At 38.4% G+C, this 21,825-nt stretch overlaps 1 long non-coding RNA gene across 1 annotated transcript; it reads right to left on the bottom strand.

Annotated features, from left to right (window-relative positions):
- Positions 1 to 967: 967 nt before the first annotated feature.
- Positions 968 to 20,945, bottom strand: LOC140603778 (uncharacterized). Its single transcript, XR_012006770.1, has 3 exons — positions 20,311 to 20,945; positions 3,389 to 3,535; positions 968 to 1,814 (listed from the first exon to the last, which is right to left on the bottom strand). It is a non-coding gene; the product is annotated as an uncharacterized lncRNA (long non-coding RNA).
- Positions 20,946 to 21,825: the final 880 nt, after the last annotated feature.

Raw genomic sequence — 21,825 nt, forward strand, 5'->3', positions numbered from 1 at the left:
TTGACACCTTTAATTTTGTTAGGTTTTAGCCCGATACCGTAAAGTATTTGGAATTCAAATCAAAGTCAACATTATGTGGTAGTAACAAGTAAAAATGGACAGCTATTGTTAAAGGAGAGCTTTTAATGGTAAAACAATTACTCACATACATGTATAAAATAAAAATAGGTCACAGATTTTAATTGACTTTTTAATTAATAAAATGTTACAATGAGTACAAAGATGAATCCAAAGAACTGGCAAATATATAAACATTCAGAATACAGCAAAAAAATTATAGATAGATGCAAAACTGGTAAAATTGTTCGATACCCATAGGGCAACAATCAATTGTATATCTCTGGACATGATTTCCATTTTGATGGACAGCAAGCAATGCTTTGCCTTTATTATAAGCTCTCCATAATTTATAGGGCAATAAAAGTTTGAGATAATCTGAAAGCTGAGTCAGACAGTAATCTTTTTGATTCATTTCAAAGTTTTTCACAACTTTTCTTTTACAACATAGAACTGAATATAAAATGCAACACTCAACTTGATTGTATAAATGTAGCACCTTTGTACAGGCATATATGTTAAAAATAGATAAGGGGCTTCTAATTGTCACATATCGAAGTAGTAGAAACTCCATTTGAGGCTACCTCATTAACCCTGCCAAGGATCAGAGGGAACTAGGAAGGAGGCAGTGTTATCAAAAATCTTATATTCACAGGACGCCTGAGTGGCTCAGTGGTTGAGTGTCTGCCAGGGTCCTGGGATCAAGTCCTGCATCAGGCTCAGGCTCCCTGCATGGAGCCTGCTTCTCCCTCTGCCTATGTCACTGACTCTCTCTCTCTCTCTCTCTCTGTCTCTCATTAATAAATAATTAAAATCTTTAAAAAATATAACTTATATTCATGAATAGCTGAGAGCTCTCATAGGAACTCATCCTAAGTAAAAAGTGAGCTAAGCATGACTCTGAAACAAGAGGTGGGCTTTGAAGTGGAGGAGTGATTCTGATTATGGAAAAAAAATGTCTGTTTCTTCAGTTTGTCTCCTGACTTTCTCCAAAATTATATTCACTTTGGGCCTTATTGGCAGTGTTGTGAGAAAATTAAAATTAGAAAATCATTATAAAACTCTATAAGGTATTGGACCCACGCTATTGATGTTGAACCAAGTATAACAAAAAAGGAAAAAGACATCTCCCTCACTTCAGTTTTTTTTACTTCAGGGGTTCCAGTTAATCAGTAGCTGGGGAGGTAAAAAATGGAAGAAAATGTCCTTAAATATAGAATAGTCTGCACAGGCCATCCGATGTTAATATCCGTAACCATACCATCCACTAAGTTGTTTAATAGTCCATAGGGGGGAAATTATCCACTGGAAATGTGGAAGAATGTGGAATATGATAGTATGAGAAACCAAGCTGCCCACATTGTAAAACACACGCTATGGTTTTTAGGTTGGTCTCTGCTGATAGAAAAAATGCAAATCTAAATATTTCTCAAATTCACTCACTTCTTTCCATTTTTATTGTCATCATCCTTGACCAAACCACTACTTTCACTCACTGAGCCTATGGAGAACATCTCCTCAGAGTAAAAAGGAATAAATCACAAACTAAGAACTGCTTAAAACCTTTCGTGGCTTCCTATTGACTTTCAAATAAAGTCTTGACGTGCCCTAGAAGACCACACTTCGTCTTGACCATGCTTGTCTCTCTATTCTTAGCTCATGACACTTTCTCTCTTTCTTAATCCATTGCGTGTCTCTCCATCTCTCAGTAACTGGACACTGCTTTGGTTTCTCCTCTCGCTGGGTGGCCAGTTTCTCTGTTTGGGAATAAGTAACCAAGAAAAAGAAGAGGAAAGAATGTTTTAAGCTAATCCCCCATACTCAAGCTAGATTACACGATCCCATGAAACTAACTTATACTCTGAAATCCAGTATTCTATTAAGTTTGTTTTTCTCTTTATAATTCATTTTTCAATATCTGTTTGTCTCTCTAGGCGTTAAGTGTGTAAAGATAGGTATGTATAGCATATAATAGGTCAAGACTAAGTGGAAAAAGAAAAAAAATTGAGGACCACTTCTTAGAGATATCTATCTCTTTCATATATTTAAGTATACCCCTACCCAGCCATTCTTTTGTGTGGCAATATAGCACTTACTTTTACTTATGTCAGATGTAGTTTCCCCACTTTGGGTTATGTGAAAGCTCCTTGAATCAGGTCAAGTGTGTGGTGAACACTCTATAATGATTCAATTTCTTCATTTTTCAGTACTGATGCACAAAAAGTTTAGATCTTCTGGGATCTGAATGCTGCTGAATCATTTCTAGGTTTCGGGGCTGCAGAGGCAAATGTAGCCTCCAGAACTAAAGTCTTTGATTCTTTTAAGTGGATATAGAGTCAGAGACTTTGAGAAAAGATTCATGGGCCAGGTCAGGAAATGTCCTCTTAAAAATTCTAGGCAGTGTTATTGCCTTGCTTATAGCTTTTGAATATGCTGAGGCAGCCTAGAGATTCCTTTGGATTTGAAATTAGGCAGCCTAGTTTCAGAAGAGCTTTAGACCAAGGAGCTAGTAGCCCTTGGAAGGCCCCTCTTCAGGGACTAAGGTCTCTCAGGCACAATTTCTGCCAGTGGCAGGAGATACAATGGGCACTCTTGGAACAGCCATGCCAGACACTCACCCATTGTTGAACTAAAAGATATGCTATAAGCATCCGATCCTGAGGTTACAAACTGGCAGCATGTGGGCAAGGACTGGGCTTTCAGATGTATTTTGTTTGTCATATACAGTTTTTAGGACTTGCTCAATCTCATATAGGAATACAGATAGCCAAGCTTCCTTTAAAAATTAGACCAGGCCATATTGCCACAAGACAGCAGTGGGACAATGGTGGAAAGTAGCTGTATTAGTAGCTTCTCATATAAAGGTAACTTACTCCCTGTTGGAATACTTGGGACCCACTTGGTTCTTTTATAGGCAGTTATTTTGTGACCCTTTTTATAATCCAATCATCTTATTTTCCAATAAAGAAATCATTTCTTTCTGTGGATAGTTTTAAGGAAGTGGGAGGAGATGAAGTGGTCTCAGTAACAGCAAACTAGTGACAGAGTTGGAACTAACATCCCAGCCCATTTCTCCTTGCCCCATGTCATACAGTGGGTGTCTTTGTAAAGGATCCAGTGGATCGGAAGGTAGAATAGGGGATGGTCCCACTCAAGGTAGAATAGGGGATGGTCCACTTCTCTTATCTCACCAGAGAAGTGCCTGGACCAAGGTCACACTGCTTATACGTGGATGACTGGTTTGCTAATGATTTCTGCATCTCCCCTCACCCCTTAGTACTAACAATACAAAAAATAGTACTTAGGAATTGAATTGAATCAGATCACATACCCTCTGTGAAGTTGTCTTATCACCAATTTTTTTTTTCCTATTCTTCCTTTTCATTTGGTTACGTTGAATCCAGCCAAACACATTAACCAGATGAGCGGGGTTACACATTGTTTTCACAGGAAATCCTCCCTTCCTCCTTCAGTTTACCTAAAAGGATGGGAAGTGGGGAGGGGGTTTGCCAATGTATACACACACATGTCGATGTATATATTTATACACCACACATATCCATATACACATATGTCTGTAAAACAATATGTGCTCACTGCAGCATCTGGCTTTTCTGTGAAGTCTTGACCTCTGCTCCCTCACAGCTGTGTTGGCTCAGAGTTTAGAGCAAGACTTGCAAGACTCCCTGAAGAACATATGTTTCTAAGCAGTCTCCTCATTCTCTATCCACTTTTTTTTTTTTTTTTTTTTTTGCAAAGGGAGTCATAAAGGGTTACTACTTAGGACCTTGTACTGGTAGCCCTGCTTACCCAAAGAATTTCTCATGGTTAAAGGAATCATCCACTAAAGACAGAGTTGGTGTGAAAAATCTTGCTTTGCAAGATTCCCCTCCCTCCCCACTCCCTCCCCAGCTTACCCGCAAAAGAGTTGGTGATATTTTACTTTTTAATTGCTACGTTCTTCATACTGAACTGCTTTGTCTGGAAGAAGGAGTTGGCAACTCTGGACAAGAGTTAGACCCATTGATTCAAAGTAGCAGATAAAAAATTTGTTGGCAACCCAAGAGACTCTGATTCATCCTCAACACCTTGGCCCTGTCACTTCCTCAAGTGATATCTTTGTAGACCCAGGTCTGGACTGGTGGGTTTTAGGAGGTCCCCTATATCAGCATTACTTGATATAGTTTCTGCACTCAGGCAGGAAGGAAGCAGCAGTGAAAGAAAACCCAGGTGCTCTGATGCCTGTTGTACTTTTGTTTGGGAGGAACATCATGTATGAGGTGTTATAAATAACCACATGATCATGTAATTTTAACATATTAAAAATATATTTAAGACAATATGCTTTAGGAAGGCACAGTTAGACTTCCCAGGTTTTGGAAAGTAGGTGAGTCTCCTTAACTTTACTTGACACCTTTTGTATTTCACCAGCTGAGAGCTGGGTCATGACGCCAGGGAGGGGCAGAGAATCCATCCATTCTGCATTCACACCTGCTGGATTCTGCACATTTAATCTACCTCCTTTCTCCACCCCCAGATATCCTCCCTTTTGGTCTTTCCTAGCTCAGTAACCTATTTGGAGTTTTCCTTGATTTCTCTTAGAAATCACCTCAGTTCATTAAGAAAAAAAAATCCAGTTGGCTATCTGCAAGGCATAAACAGACTCTAGTAACTTATGAATGCTTTCACTTCCACCTGCCTTTTATTGTTGCTCTGGAGAAAGAGTCAGAAAGAAATGCAAAATTACATTTAGCCTGGGCTTACTGCAGTAAACCTATTCTAACTAGTCTTGCTTCCAAGTTGTCTTCTTATAGCTGGTTTATTAAACAGTAACTAAAGGGATCCTTTAAAAATATAAGGCAGATCATTTTCTCCTCTATCCTGGATCCTCCATTGGTTTCTTACATCATTCCGTGCAAAAGCCCAAGCCTATGGTTTTTGAGGCTGTAAGCCCCTATTTCATTTTACCCACCCCCACCCCAGGTGTCGCTTTATTCTTCTCTTGCTTAATCTAAGTCAATATTAAAATACCACCTCGTCAGAGAGACCTTCTCTGTCCCACTGATGTGTATCCTGCCCCAGCTCTACATACCCACATCCTGCCTTTTTTTTTCACAGCATTCAATACTATCAGATATTTTATATATTCACCTATCTCCTTGTTTGTCATTTTTCTCCTCTCAAAAGAAAGTACATCTTTTTTTTTTTTTTTTTTTGAAAAGAGAGATTTTGTGTTTTTATTCACTACTTTATACTGAGTTCTTTATAGACCAACTGGTCCATAGTGTTTAGTTAATTTCTATTGAATGGATGAATGAGTTGAATTGGCGGGGCCATATAAGTGGGGTTACAGAGCCAAAGGCAGAGCTCACAGAAAAAATGCAAGCTGCTAAGAAAGGTGAATAAGTGGCCGAGTTTGTGAACTGGAGGGATCAATACTAGTAATGTAGGACCAGAGTGAGTTTCCAATCCAAGGGCTGCAAGATGAATTACCAGGACGTAGAGTAAGACCCTCCTGATGCTGAGCAATTTGTGTTTCGCACTCACTATATACTTGTACTGGTTCCCTGGGGCTGTTGAAACAAATTACCACAAAGTCGGAGGCTTAAAACAACATCTCTCACAGTTCTGGGGGCCGGTAGCCTGAAATCAAAGTTGACACAGCAGGGCCTTGCGAAGACTCTGTTTCCAGATAAGGCCACATTCTGAGTGTCCAGATGGGCATGAATTTTGGGGAGGCACTCCCCAAAGTGTCCCCATCCAAGTCTCTATAATATTTAAACCCTTTATTTGATTTATATCCTCACAACAACTCTCTGAGGTAGATACTATTATTGGTAACATTTAAGGGACACCAGAAACTGAGGTCCAGAGACTGTGAGTAAATTGCCTAAGGCCATATAGCTAGAAAGTGGGTTCAAACCTAAAAATATCTGACTCCACAACCATCTCGTTTGATTCTTTGACTATACCATGCTGACTCCAATCCTTACCACAATAATACGTTCAGAATATGTTGCTGGTTACGAAGGTACTTATTTTAGTAACCCTGTATTTAAAACCATGGAACCAAGCCATCTTGCAAATACAAACAGCATTTGTAACTGCTCCCAGCACTTTTACAAGTCACTGAACAAAAGCCCAAATATCAGGGAGTTGGGAGAGTCACAATCTTGCCAGGATTCTCCAAGGTCAGAGATCACAGTTCAGGGAAGCTCTTGCTAAGGCTCTGGACGAAGGGAAAATTAAAGCAGTTGCCCACTTGGGGCACTGGGCAATCACTGCAAGAACAGTCTTCACCTTGGACGGAGGGTGAAATCCAAGGCAGTTGGTATAGCTTCTGCATGCAGGCAGGTCCTGTCAACCAGGCTAGGACCAGGCTAGGACCACCTCCGGGCCTGCTTTCGGCTAGAATGCACGTGAAAGGAAAACCAAATCACTGATACAGCAACTGCCAGTATCTGCTCAGAATGATGAAGCCACTGTACTTGGGTTTATTTGTAGTCAGAAGACAGGAAAATTATATCTTATATTGTTTTTCCCCTCTGACCTTTATAAATAATGTGCACTGCAGCTCTGAGCAGAATTTTTCCTGATTTCCCCTGTGAAATGCTCCACAGCCCTCCAGCCTGGGAAGATATTTACTTCTGTGATCGAAATCTTTGCCCTGGTTTGCATTAACTTTTACCAAACCTCTAGCCTAGAATTCATCATTGGTTGAAAGCCAGCTAGTCAACAAGAACGTTTAAAGGTTTAAGGCTTTGTTTAGGTTCCCCTTTCTAGGAATCTTAAGTACAAAATGAGGCATTTCGATGCTCCGTGATGGCATCTGTTTCTCTCATTAGCTTCCTTCTTTTCTACTCCTTTTCTGCTTCTTCCGGCACCCTGCCTCCTCCTTCTGTTCCCTGAATCTCTCTCTCCCTCCATCCCTCTGTTTCTCTTCTGTCTCTCTTCTCACCCCTGCCCCAACCATCTCTCCCTATCTCTCTCCCATCTTAATCATTTTGTTATTTGTCAGATCCTTGTGGTTTTATTGAGCCAGGCAATTAGTTTCTTTGGTCTAATGTCTTAAAAAATAATTTCCGCCAACTCCCTAGCTTCCAGTGTGCGTTGGTGCCAAGACCCCCAGAATGTTTATAATGCTGAGAAAATTAATTGTGGCTTTCAGGCACAAACTCTCTCAGCTTCCCTCCCAACGCCTCTGGACTGTTGCTCAGGTCCATGCCCATCCTCTTTCCTTTCTGGGGTGCAAGGGCAAAGATGCTCAGCTCTGGCTTCCTCAACCACCCTCCTTGAAAGTTTTTCCTTCTCTACCTGGAAACATTTCTAAATATCTCTTACATTCAAGTCTTTCCTGTCTTTTCCTTTCTTCCTTCCCCTCATCACTATCCTTCCTGAAACAGTGGAGTGGACTCATTGTCCTCTCTCCCACTTCTCCTTCACTCTTTTGTACACTAAATACCAATTTCTGCTACCCTCCACCATCCCACCGTTCGTCAAAAAGTACTTTTGCAAGATTAATCACATACATGCTGTCATTAAATCCAATAGTCTTCCTATTTCCCAAACATAATACCGCTTGGATTTTTTTTGCAGTCCATTGCTTTTATTGACCAGTCATTTCAACTCTCTTAAAACTGTCTTGGCTCTTCCTTTTCAGGGCACAGGTTCCCCTGGTTCTTTGAACTCTGTGTTCTTTTAATTCCTGCTAGGGTTCCTATGTGCTTCACTTGATTTGCTTTATCTCCACTGATGCCATCCTCCATTGCTTCTCCTCCCCGCTCCTCCTTTCCCCAAACCCCACCACTGGTATGTCTCTAGTGCTTCCAGAACGTCACTTGTCACTTTTAGGCTTATGTTCCCTATGTGCAAATCTGCCCAAAAGGCACCTAGGGGGTTTACAAGCCTGGGGACTTCGGGAAACAAAATGTTCATAGACATGATCCAGCGCAGTGGCAATAGATTTTGGTTGTAGTAAGGGAGGGGTGGAACAGGGGAAGATATGCCAAATATACATGTGAATTTCTAGACATAGCCAATAAGAGGTGGGTAGGGATAGCACAGAATTTTCAGGAGACTAGGGGTACGTGTGATGCGGATTGGGGTAAGAAATTTAGGATATTGTTTACAATATGATCTCATAAGGACCATCTAGTTTGGTGAAGCTTAGGTAAAATCAGATCACGTGGTCATTTTGACAGATATGTAAATTGAGTACCCTTTGGGGCCTTCAAAGTCAGGGCAGGTCAAAAGCATCCTGGCTGAAACACAGTGCATGGCTTATAAACTCCTCTGAGGAGGGCCACTGATTTTTGCAGCCAGAACTGCTACATCTAGGAAGGTTTGTGACAAAATCAGACCTCGCGTTGCAGGGCCATGTTTGTCAAGACTGGTTGGGGCTTGTCTACCATGGTGAGGAAGAAAATGTGGAGTGGGGAATTAGGCCTCCATAGGAAGTCTGCCGGATACAAGTCTGTGCCCAGGTGAGTGGTCTGTGATGACCGTACAGAAACCTTAGTTTCCAATCACGTCTTTTTTGTCAGATATTTGTTTTTGTTATGCTTGTGATTGCTCATTTGATTCCTTGTTTTGTTTGCTTTGATTAGAATTCGGTCACTAATACTGTACTTCTAGCATTAACCCCATTTAAACTTGACATCTTCTAAGTTACCTAAGTACCTGCACTTAGTTTTGCTTGTGTCTCAACAAATGGAGTAACTCCTGCCAGAAAATGTTATTCCAGCATGACAAGTAGAATTTTCCAGTGGTCCTAGTTAACACCTTGGATGTAACACTCCTTATGACCTTATAACTATCTAGTTATAACTAATTATCTAGTTCAGTGGTTCTCAAACTTTTAGGTACACCAGAATCATATCTGGAGGGCTTATCAAATCATAGTCTCAGGCTCCACCCCTGGAGTCCCTAATTCAGTACACCTGGGATGGGAAGTGAAAACTCGTATCTCTAACTAGTTCCTACATGATGTTGCTGGTCTTGGTATAACACTTTAAGAATAGCTGCTCTAGTTTGTGAAGTCCCTTTGAAAAATATTAGAAATCAGTGTTATTTCAAGTACTAGAAGTTATACATAAAAAACTTTTAAACAATATTTTCCTTCCTTTAGTTCTTGAGATTTTTTTCCTTTTTTTTTTCCCCTTCTTGCCTTCTGTCCCTCCCTTCCTTTTCTTTCACTAAGTCTCCACAGAACAGTTTCCTGCTGTTCAGCCAATGTATGGTTTGTCTACAGAGGAACCAGCACCCATTCATTCCTGGCCTTTGGACCTAGCAGTAGAAGATTCCTAGAACTCAGATACACAATGGATCCAAGTGAAACTTTTGAGGTTTTAGATCCCAAATCAATTAGTTTGCTTTCCAAAGTCAAAGTAACTGCATAGTCTCTAGGTGGGTTTTGCCTTTGCGAACATTACTCTGAGCTTTCGAAACAACTCAAGTCTGGGAATCTGAACATGTTAAAATTCAAAACAGGATTCTCCAAGTTAAAACACATGTAATGTCAGTGAACCATTTCTTGAAATGTTACCCTTTGTCCTCTATCTGTTAAGTATAGTAAAGCCTTGACTAATCATATGAAACCAGCCAAACCAAACCATTAATTGCTTGGATTTTTTGTTCTTGTTTCATAGCATCTGAAGAAAGTTGATCTGAGCAAACAAACAAATTGAGAGATTTATTAAAAAAAAAAAAAAGGATGGACGTTGGACTTTGGCCTGTTTACTTATGTCTTCTTTATATATAATTTTGGGCAGCAGAATTCAGAATTATTAATCCTCAGAAACACCAAACTAAAGCTTCAAGCTTTAAAGAAAAAGAATAAAAAATAAATAAATAAATAAATAAAATAAAGAAAGAAAGAAAGAAAGAAAAAGAATGCACTTGAGCTGATTACTTAAGGCAGAAAGGTAAAGGACTTATAATTAAAACAAATAAGAATAAATTTCAAATAAAAAAGAGTTCCCAAAATAAATTGAAGAAAGGTTTTCTGATTATTACTTTAATCAGGAAATAGAGAAAACTGGAACTTTTCATTTGAGAGCACTTAAATATTACTCTGTCCTATTGTCCTTCAGCCACTTGGGTTCAGATTTCACTCATAATTTGAGAGCATCTCTAGTGGCATGTCACATCCTCAACTAAGTGCTCTCCAATATGTTATGTATTGGTCCTGAGAGCAATTTGGAGAGGTTGAGTTGTACCCACCGGATGGAGAAGCACAAATTCAAACTTAGGATAGTTGATGGTATAGTTGAAAGACAAGAGGTCTTCAAGCTGGGAAAATCTAATTCAGTCCCATATCAACCACATGCAAGCCTGTGAATGTTTGGGTGATAATTCAGCCCTTCCAAGTCTCAGTGTCCTTGTTTGTAAATTCAAGAAGAAATGTCATTTTTAAATCTATCTTTCAGAGTTGTTTTCAGATTAAATGAGAATAAACGTGGATTCACATGTAAGGAATTGTCATGAATATATTTTTCTCACAAAAGTGTGTTAAATCTTAGACAAAAGCAAAATTGGGCCTGGTTACTTCATACATAAACCTTTAGATTTTTGAGGAACAATATATCTCAAAGATTACAAACACGTTCTTTTCAATCAGACTAATCTGGATTCAAATCTTTATTTTAAAACTGATGAATTATTGAACACTACATCTGAAATTAATGATGTACTATATGTTGGCTAATTGAATTTAAATTTAAAAAAACAAAAAATAAAACACTGAAAGATTAGAAACAACGAAAAAAATAAAACTAACTTAAGTCACTTCTGTTAAAAAATTATTAAAGAAGACAGCTTAGGTAATACAAACAAACTTTACTTAGTACTTCATGAAGTGGATAATCTCCTTTTAGAGAGCTACAAAATGGGGAAGTCAGAAAGATTTTATAGGATAGAGAATAAACAATAAAGAAGAGAAAAAGGAAAATATATTGTTGGCTGAGGCAATGGAGTCAACCTTGTTTGGGTAAAAAGGCCCAGAGTTGGCTTGGTGTTTAGGGATTGGCCAACTTGATATATATTGCACTTTTGGGTCAAGCAGAGAATTTACTCGGACAGGAAAGTTATCTAAGTTTTGGTTTGTTGATGTGGCACTGTGAAATTATGATTTGTAAGAAATATATATTTGGTCATTCAGAGGACCCTGAACTCTGGGGAGGGGAGAGCAGCTGGAGGTGGAATCAACCAGTGCCCAGTGATTTAGTCAATGATGACTATATTATGCATTCACCATAAGAACCCAAATGAAGGGGCACCTGGGTGGCTCAGTGGTTGGGTATCTGCCTTTGGCTCAGGTCATGATCCTGGGATCCAGGATTGAATCCCACATTGGGCTTCCTGCATGGAGCCTGCTTCTCCCTCTGCCTATGTCTCTGCCTCTCTCTATATGTTCCTCATGAATAAGTAAAATCTTTTTAGAAGAAGAAGAAGAAGAAGAAGAAGAAGAAGAAGAAGAAGGAAGAAGAAAAGAAAGAAGAAGAAGAAGGAAGAAGAAAAAAAGAAGAAGAAGAAGAAGAAGAAGAAGAAGAAGAAGAAGAAAAAGAAGAAGAAGAAGAAGAAGAAGAAGAAGAAAGAAAGAAGAAAAAAAGAAGAAGAAGAAAGAAGAAGAACCCAAATGGACTGGGTTCCAAGAGCTTCCAGGTTGGTGAACACTGGGGGAGAGCAGCACACCTGGAGAGAATGTGGAAGCTCCTAGTCCTTTTTTCATACCTCACCCTGTGTATCTCTTATGTGGCTGTTGATTGTCTCCTTTAGCATATTTTAATAAACTGGTAAACATATGTTAGTGTTCCCCTGAGTTCTGTGGCCCACTGTGGCAAATTGAAAGAACCTAAGGATGAAGTCATTGGAACTTCTCCTCTGCAGCTGGTTGGTCAGAAGCACGGGTAACAGCTGAGGCTTGTGACTGGTGTCTGAAGTGGGGTATGGGGGTGGTCTTGTTGGATTGAACCTATAACCTGTGAAATCTGATGCTATCTCTGGAAAGTAGTGTTAGAATTGAGTTGAATTCTTGGTTACCCTGCTAGTATGTAAGAATTACTTAGTGTTGTGTGTGTGTGGGGGGGGAAACACTCTCATATTGGAATTGGGTCCTGGAACCAAAAAAGAGGCACCCTGGGCAGGAGTGACTCCATCTTGAGCCTCAAAATTTATTTCAACACTACTAATCTCTGTGAACTTGGTTTTTTCATCTTTAAAATGTGAACATGATAGCCACTAGGATTGTTATAAGTCTTAAATATAATAGCAATAACTACACATCAGAAGTGTTTAGCATAGTGCCAAGGAATAGTAAATGTTTCACTAATGGTACTCATAACATAAATTCTCTTTCTGACATCTCCTGCTCCAGTAGTGGTTGTATCATATATCTATGTGGACTCTAATTTGTACTTGACACAGATCAGAAAGGATTTCACTTTAAGATGGAATAAAAGAGGTTTTGAGCAGGAATAAATTGCTGAATAAAGTGGGGCCTCTTATATGTTAAGCTTCCTCTTGTGACCTGGAGAGCACTGTTTCTCAAATTGGGAACACATCCCAGCTGTACTTGTTAAAATAAAGATTCTTTAACCTTGCACCCCTATATATACCTCTTACTATTATAAATATATATATTATTTTATATATAAAAAATATATATCACTTTGTATAAAATACATATTTATATGTTATAAATATAAAATATATATATATAAAGCTTAGCAGAAGACGAGGACTAGAAGAGACATATCACTATGTATGTATTTTTATATATTTTCTTATATACTATAAATATTATAAATATATATGTTTAATAATATGTATTTAATACGTATGAGTATATATAGTATATACAGCATACATAACTTAAGGAGACATGTCACTATATAAATATTTATATATATTATTACATAAATTGAAAAACTGGCTTTCTTAATAAAACCATTTAACTGTAGCAGTTAAACCTGCATTTACTCTGATGCAGCTAATGGATTTCTTTTCTATTTTTTAAAATATTTTATTTCTTTGAGAGAGAGAGCATGCGAGTGGTGGGGGCAGGATAGGGGAGCCAAGTGGGAGGGAGAGGGACAAGCCAACTGTGCCAAGTGAGCCTAAGGCAGAGCTCAATCTTAGGACCCTGAGATCATGACCTGAGCTGAAACTGAGAGTCAGACACTTAACCAACTGAGCCACCAGTGCTGCCCCACAGCAAATCAATTTCTAAGTATTGATCCAAGGGAAATAAAAGCATATGTCCACTAAGTCTGGTATAAGACTGTTTACAGCGGCTTTATTCATAACACCTCATTGGTCCATCATCAGGAAGATAGGTAAACAAGCTGTAGAATATTCATATAATGGAAAAGTACTTAGCAAGAAAAAAGAACCTCTAATACACCTAATGTGAATTTCAAGAACATTAGGCTGAGTGAAAGAAACAAGATGCAAACAGAGTTCCTACTTACTTCTTGGTTACTGTAGGATTACATTTACATGAAATCCTGGAAGAGGTAAAACTAATCCACAATGACAGAAGCCAGAGCAGTGGCTGCTTTCGTGTATGAGTGGGGAGGAAGTGTGGGAACAGGCATGAGGAGAACTTCAGGGATGATGGAAACATTCCATATCTCGGTAGAGGTTTGGGATACATGCGTGTCTGCATTTACCAAAACTGATGAAACTGTACTTTTAAGATCTGTTTATTTCACTTTATGTAAATTATATCTAAATGTTAGAGATATTGAGTTTGAGTAAATGCAGGCTTGTGCTGGGTTTTGAGAGGAAGAGGAATGTGTGTGTGTGTATGTGGGGTAGTGCTTATCTTGCAATTGTGAGAGAAATATTATGGTGATCATATAACCATGCACCATGCTCACGTGGGGGAAGAATAAAAAAAGATAGAAGGTACTAAATCAGATATACTCTTACTTTTAAATTTTCCTTAAAAATCTTAAAAGCATAAAATATTTTTGCTAGGAACACATAAAGATAACAATGTCGGTTTTTACTTTGATCTGGATCCTTACTTGGCAAGTATCTGAGTGTCAGGTGTAGTAAACACGATCAGGTTTCTCTACATTATGGGGAATGATTGTTCTGTGATCATTTGAAAAATTAGGGACGCCAGGGTGGCTCAGCGGTTTAGCGCCACCTTCGGCCCAGGGCTTGATCTTGGAGACCTGGGATTGAGTCCCACATCAGGCTCCCTGCATGGAGCCTGCTTCTCCCTCTGCCTGTGTCTCTGCCTCTCTCCGTGTCTCTCTCATGAATAAATAAATAAAATCTTAAAAAATTTTTTTGAAAAAATAAAAAATCCCAAATGTTACCACTGTAGTCAAGCCCAAAATGTCAGTATCATCTTACTGTCCTTTGACAAAAAAAAAAAAAAAAAATCACTTTTTTTTGTCTCTGATATTAATTTGATCACAATCACACAGAAGCGCAAAAATTGAGTTATGCTCAATCTACTTGCTTTAGTGGCCCATGTAGACAAAATAGTGTTGGTTAAAAACTCTATGGGTGGGGGATCCCTGGGTGGCTCAGCGGTTTAGCGCTTGCCTTTGGCCCAGGGCACAAGCCAGGAGTCCCGTCGGGCTCCTGGCCTGGAGCCTGCTTCTCTCTCTCTCTCTCTCTCTCTCTGTGTTTGTGTGTCTATCATGAATAAATAAATAAATCTTTAAAAAAAAAACTATGGGTGAAAAAGTTATATTTTGAAGACCCATTGATTTCTTCTCTTTAGAGTGCTAAGATCCAGTGCTGGCTGTGGAATTATTGGTGTGCTTGCATTGATGGTGCTGGTTTACCATTAAGAGAAGCACTCATACGACTGTGGGAGGACTCAAGAGAGAGCTTGGCAACAGATAACATATGGTTAGTAAAACAAAGCTAAATATTGTGCAGTTGAAACCCAGGCCCAACCAAAATAGAGCTTTCCACAGAGAGAGTGGGTTTTTTGAGCCTCAGCCATTAGTCTTAGTCTGATTCTACAAGACATGAAGGAACAATGCTTGGATATAGTCATCTGTGGTGGGCATTTGTGGCATTTCTTTCCTAGCTAAAGAAATAAATTTTGGGGGTACTTGCTTACTATTGTTATATGCTCAATTAACTGTGGGTTCTGGTAGTAGAACCAGACTTTCAGTTAGACAGGAATTTCAAATGGAAAACAATCAATCGGGACAAATATTAGAAGTTTAGTAAGAAAGTTTGTATTGATTGATTTTTTTTAGACACCACAAAACTGTCATCCATGTTATTCATCATTTGATTATTGTCCATTCATAGAATTGTGGTATTTGAACCATCTCTACACAGGGAAGTTGAAGAAAATAGACTTGGAGAGAATTCTAAGTATGCAGGCAGTATTTCTTCAAAACCCTAACAGGAACTCAGTGCTCATTATTATGGTAACACTTTACATTCTTTATATAATTAGAGCCTCCTTGCAACACTCCATACATTCTATATACCATTCCCATATGCATTCATGAGGCCTTAATTGATTTATGTCATGTTCTATGTCTAGTAGGTGACAGATTTAGGAGTGGCCCTGGGATTTTTGGATCCAGAAACATGATATAGCAGAAAATGAAAACTAGAATTCACTGAAAATTAGAATATCCCAGTGGTAATTTGATTGGTCAGTCTACACACATACAAGACAATAATTCAGTTGTTATTTTTCATCAGAGAGTGATTAGACTGCAGTAATTGAAATGTGATTCAGTGAAAAGAGATTCATTAACCATTCACATAGAAAAGTTCTCTTTTCACCCAGGGCTGTTAGTATTTATAGCAATTTACCTTGGTACAGCTTTTCAAAGTGTTTTCACAAACATTATATTTCATTTTGAACTTGCCAACAACAGTAGGCTGAAACAGGATGGACATTACAATTTATAGATGAGGAAGCAGGTTCAGAGAGCTTTAGTACTTCCCAAGATCAACTAGTGAGTGGCAGGTAGAGATAACAAGTGAGTTCCACCTTCCTCTTCCCACCACACCTTTCAGCAAAGACTGTCTACAAATGATCTAGCTGTTTCCTACTTACAGAGGTGGAGAACTATATGGATAATCCCCACATTATCACAGATTAAGCAGCTCTAATGAGCTCTAATATCCAGGAAGTATTCTTTTCTCATTGTCATTAACAATGACAGGAAATGGGGGTCTATTTTCTTTCATTCCTACATTTGCAGCAGAACACCATGAGGGGAAAGATCTTTTTAGTTAAAATAAATGTTCATTTGGATGTAGTTAGCTCAGAAAATAACCAAACATTTTGCAAGTCTGGATTTTTTTTTTGAGGTAATTAAAATGAGTTTATAGTTATACTTTAAGGAGAGTCAAGGCAGTAAATATCCTAGCAATGAAAATATTCAGTGGGAGATGTTCCTAGCACTGGGAACTTATTTGAAGCTATTTTCATCCTGCCATTTTGCTTAGTGTTTCTCTATTGAGTGGATCATTTAAAACTCACAATTTTGTGAAACCCAGTAGGGACAGCCCTTCAAGAGTCCTTATGAGTAATCATGAAATTGTAGATTACTGTAGCTTTCTTTCTTTCTTTTTAAAATCATTATAGCTTTCCAATAACAAAGCACATATTAGAAAAAAATCCTGAAGCAAGAAGACTCAAAATATAAAATGTTTTTCACCCCATGGCAAGAATTAGAATTTGTGTCTGAAGCTCATTTTTAAAAATGTCCCTTTCTTACCAATCCCAGCTGAATGACTTAAGCTCCTTTATCATACAAGCCAAAATCGTTCCCTTCCAAAGTGAGGGTCTTATTTTTTTTCCTCTAATTATTTCTTCACTTTGTAACCCGTCTTGAAGTTCATCTCATTATCATCATCATTATTAAAACCATGTAATGCTGATGGGCAATACAGTGACAGAGAAAGGGAAATAGAGAACAGATTACTTGGATGTAAAAAGAACATTTGGTTGGCAAAGACTCTAATTGGTTTTCCCTGAAACATGCACCCTCCCTCTTATGGGGGGGGGGGTTATATAGACTGATTTTGTTGATTAGGTCATTCCCAAAGGAAGAGCAATTGGTGCCAGAGACTCATTAAATATGTGTGGGAGCACATTCAAGGAGGAGAGGTTTCTTTAAGGAAATGGAGGACATAGAGCTAAGGAAAAGAGGAAAGATACTGCCGATTATACATTTCAAAGAAATCATCAAAAAGACCAGGACATCGAATTACTTTTAAGTGCCGTGATCAGATGTTGGTAGGCACATTGCTGAGAAAGAATTTGAAATCTTCTTAACTTCGTGGTAATCACTGTCTTGATTCTCTTTTTTTTTCCTCCAGGAGTAAATTAACTGATTCTAAACACAAGGATTAATTAGTCTAAATAATGCCACTTACTCCTTGGAAATTACAGTGTGCTGTCCCGCTTCCTCTGAAGCAGGGTTTCTCAATCTTGGCCCTATTGACATTTTAAACCAGATAATTCTTTGTTGTGGGGCCTACATCGTAGGAGGTTTAGCAGCATTCCTGGTCTCTACCCACCAGAGGCCTAGTAGCAGCTCCCCAGCTGTGACAACCAAAAATGTCTCCAGACATTGCCAAATGTCCCTTGGAACACAAAATCACCTCCAGGAGAGACAGAGAGGAAGAAAATACCAATTGGAAGTTATACCAGCCGGTCTATTTTGCATGTGACTCTGCGCTCAATGTCACTGGTAGTAATTGCTGCTACATATTGGCTCAATGTATTGCCCTGGTCACTGGAAAAAATGTGTTGTTTAGGAATCTTTGGTTAAAAGCATAATAACTGGGGCACCTGGGTGGCTCAGTGGTTCAGTGTTGGCCTTTGGCTCAGGCTGTGATCCCGGGGTCCTGGGATTGAGTCCTGCATCAGGCTCCCTGCATGGAGCCTACTTCTCCCTCTGCCTGTGTCTCTGCCTCTGTGTGTGTGTGTCTTTCACGAAAAAATAAATAAAATCCTTTAAAAATCAAAAAATAAAAGCACAAAAACTGAATCCTCTGATAAATGTAAGCACAAAGGAAACTTATAGGAAATTCAGTTCTATAAAATGAATCATATGATTGAAGAAAAAAAATAAAGAGCCAGATATCAGAAAGGACAGGAACCAATGAAGCTCCCATCCCTTATAAGGTTCCTGTGTTCTTGATCTTAAGAAATGATGGATTATCTTAGGGCTCATGCATTAGGAGGTTAACCTGAACCTCATTTTCAGACACTGGTTTCGAGATTTAAATTCCAAGAAGAAAGTCTGAAAGCCTGTTCTGGCACACATGACTATCAATTGACCAGAAGCAGATGATGCCTTGGCTATCATTAAGTGGAGGCCTTAACTAATGGGACAAAATTAGGTGCCATTACTGTAAGATGGTATGAATGTATACAGGGAAGGACAAAACAACCAATATCTGTGCATTACACTGTTTCAATTGCCTCAGCCAGGTTGGAGAGTAGTATATATGATTGTTTATGGATAAGGAATTTGAAATTCAGTGTGTAACTAACTCCCACCACATCACAAAGTTAGTAACTGGCTGAAACAAGATGGAAACTTGGGGGTGTTTGACTTTGAAGTCTCTACTACTTCCTAAATAGCCCATTGTTCTTATATTTATGGAAGTTCTTAGTCTCTCATTTATTTGACCAATCACAATTCAGTCAATAAATAGGTGTTTATTGAGGGTTGATGGGACCTAGCTTCTTTATTATGATGTGAATGAGATATAAACAAATTGCTAGAGAATTCCAACTCAGGGGAACCTGCATCCTGGTTGGAGAGACAAACTAACCATGAAGAAATGAGAAAAGAAAAGAAAATTGAATTTCAAATTCTGTGACCCATATAAGCTAAAAATCAAGGAAAATATTATTAAGTTACTAGTTACACTGACAAAGAAGTTGAGAGAAAATGAAGCTGGTATAAAGTAGGTCTATTAGGCAAGATTATGGAAGTGGGACTTGAGGTAAATAAGTGACTTTTAAATTTAAATTTACATCAGTCTTGAAGCAAGGTGTATTAGTTTCCTAGCGCTGTCATAACAAATTACCAGAAGTTATTCTGTCATTGTTCTGGAGTCCAGAAATCTGAAATCAAGATGTTGTTAGGGCCATGTTCCCACCAGAGGCTCCAGGAAAGACTCTTCCAGATTCTGGTAGCTGTCAGTGTTCCTTGGCTTGTGATTCCATCACTCCAGTTTTTGTCTCTGCCATGACATGGCTTTCGCGTGCGCGCGTGTGTGTGTGTGTGTGTGTGTGTGTGTGTGTGTCCAATCTCCCTCTGACTCATTCTTATACTGACATATATCATTGGATTTGGGGACCACTCAGATAACACAGGATTGCTTCATCTCAGGATCTTTAATTATATCTGCAAAGACCTCTTCTCCAAATAAGGTAATAGTCACAGATTCTGGGGATTATGAAATGAACATATCTTTTGAAGCCACCATTTAACCCCCTACACAAAATTTGGTATGCTTGTTGGCACTGTCCTAGAACTCTGGATTTTTACAATATGGTAATTACAGCGTAGTAATCAAGCTTACAGATCCTGGAATCAGAGAGTGAGTGTTGGATTTGTAATTCTGACACATAGAAACTGTGTAATTGGGTTATCATTGACTTCCCCCAAACCCTCAGTATCTCACATACAATAATCATCATAATAGTGCTTATTGAGTGTTTATTATGTGCTAATACCTGTGCAGATATTACATGCATCATATTTAATCTTAAAAGAAATCCTGTGAAGTGGGTATTATCATTATTCTTATCTTAATGATGAGGAGGCTAAAACATTAGGTGAAGTAACATTTCCGGAGTCATAAGTATCATCAAAGCCATGTCTATGAACAATAACTGTCTTAAGTTAAGGCTATAACAATACCTAACTAGAATATTGCCAAAGATATTAAAAAAGATATTGTCAGTGGCAGTCGTTATTAAAACTGAACCATAACACCTCACCAAAGAAGATACAGACATGTAAAATAGCATATGAAAAGATGCTCCATGTCATCTGTCCTTATGATTCTTGGTACTATCACAATACCCACCAGAACTGTGTTTTCCAAGAGCTCAGTTTTTGGAAGCTTTGTGGTTTATCAGATAGTCAAAGTCCATGGGGATGAGGGCATTAGATAGCAAACACGTAACAAAGTGGGTGGGAAGGCAAAGAGAGAAGACATGGGAACATAGAAGACCCTCTGTGTGTTTATTTTAGTACCGTTACACATGTATTGAGTACCTACCATGTTCCAAACTCTGCTAAGTGTTTACATGGATTGTCTTCACAATCTTCGTATCAATCACTGAAGGTTGAAGATGTTTAGCTGCCATTTTCTGCTTAGACTTCAGGCTCTACTGCCAACAAATGAGTAAATACCTCAGGAAAAAAAGTGGTAGAGATCTGCGGCTCATGTCAATGCATTTCCCCTTGCTTTGCAATCTTTACTCCTCCAAGTATTGACCATCTTGGCATTTTTCTGATGTCTACAGTTAATTTTTTGTATTTTGCCCATATCTTGTTGTCATTTTCTGGTAGAAAGGTGAACTAGATATAAACAACTCCATTTCACAGCCACCAAGGTGAGGGTAGCTAACACTACAACACATTGCACCCTGTAACCCAGAACTTTGATTCAGTTATGTAAATACACTCTTGTTTTTTGTGAACTCCCTGGTTACTTGTGAACCTCAGAATATAGTGGACAGTCTATGTCCTAACTGGAGATTATTATGAAATGAATGAGTGTAGTTGATTCAATTCTCCCATACAGTGCAAATACCATTGCAAGATATTATCCAGTTTTTAGAGAACCTTGGCTTCTAACCATTATCTTTTACTTACTTGTTCTATTTTTAAATTACATCAGAATAAAAATAAAGCATATCCACTCAACACAGTAACCTATACTTAGTGATAAACATTAGGCAGTTCTTAAGCAAACATAAGGAATTACTAGGACAACTGAAATAACATAAACTTGCAACATGCCAAGAAGACACATGCATTGAAAAAGAATGGAGAAAATGATTCTGTATTGTTTACTGCCACCTTTGTTGAAATAAACTCTGGATGAGCATTTTTTCCTATGAAGAACTGTGGTTTTGCTGGTGGTTTTTATAAATCTGTGCAGCATATAATTGATGGTTTTTCAGTTATGAAGAGAATTACTAATATGTACCCAAACACACTTTATGAGAGTGAGAACATTCAAGCACTGGCTAGAAAATTGGGAAATCTCAAATTTACTAAAGACACCAGAGGAAGAATTTGTCTTTTTAAAATTTAACCTATGTATAATTTCCATCATGGTTTAGTTTTTTTTAAGACTTTATTTTTTAGATATGTTTTAGGTTCAGAGCAAAATTGGGAGAAAGGTACAGAGATCTCCCAATAACCCCTACCCCCACATATGCACAACCTCCCTCATTTTCAATGTACCACTGCAATTGTACATCTAGTATGAGGATGAACCTACAATAACATATTATAATCACTCAAAGTTCATAGTTTACACTAGAGCTTACTCTTGATGTTGTACATTATATAGGTTTGAATAAATGTTTAATGATGTATATCCACCATGGTAGCATCATACAGTGTATTTCCACTGCCTTAAAAATCCTTTGTGCTCCAGCTCAGCTATTCATCTCTTTCTTTCCAACTCCTGGCAACCTCTGGTTGTTTTACTGTCTCCATAGTTTTGACATTTCCAAAACATCATATAGTTAGAATTTAGGGGAAAAAATTTAAAGATTAT

The sequence above is a fragment of the Canis lupus genome, chromosome 14 (assembly GCF_048164855.1).
Source record: "Canis lupus baileyi chromosome 14, mCanLup2.hap1, whole genome shotgun sequence".
NCBI lineage: Eukaryota > Metazoa > Chordata > Mammalia > Carnivora > Canidae > Canis > Canis lupus.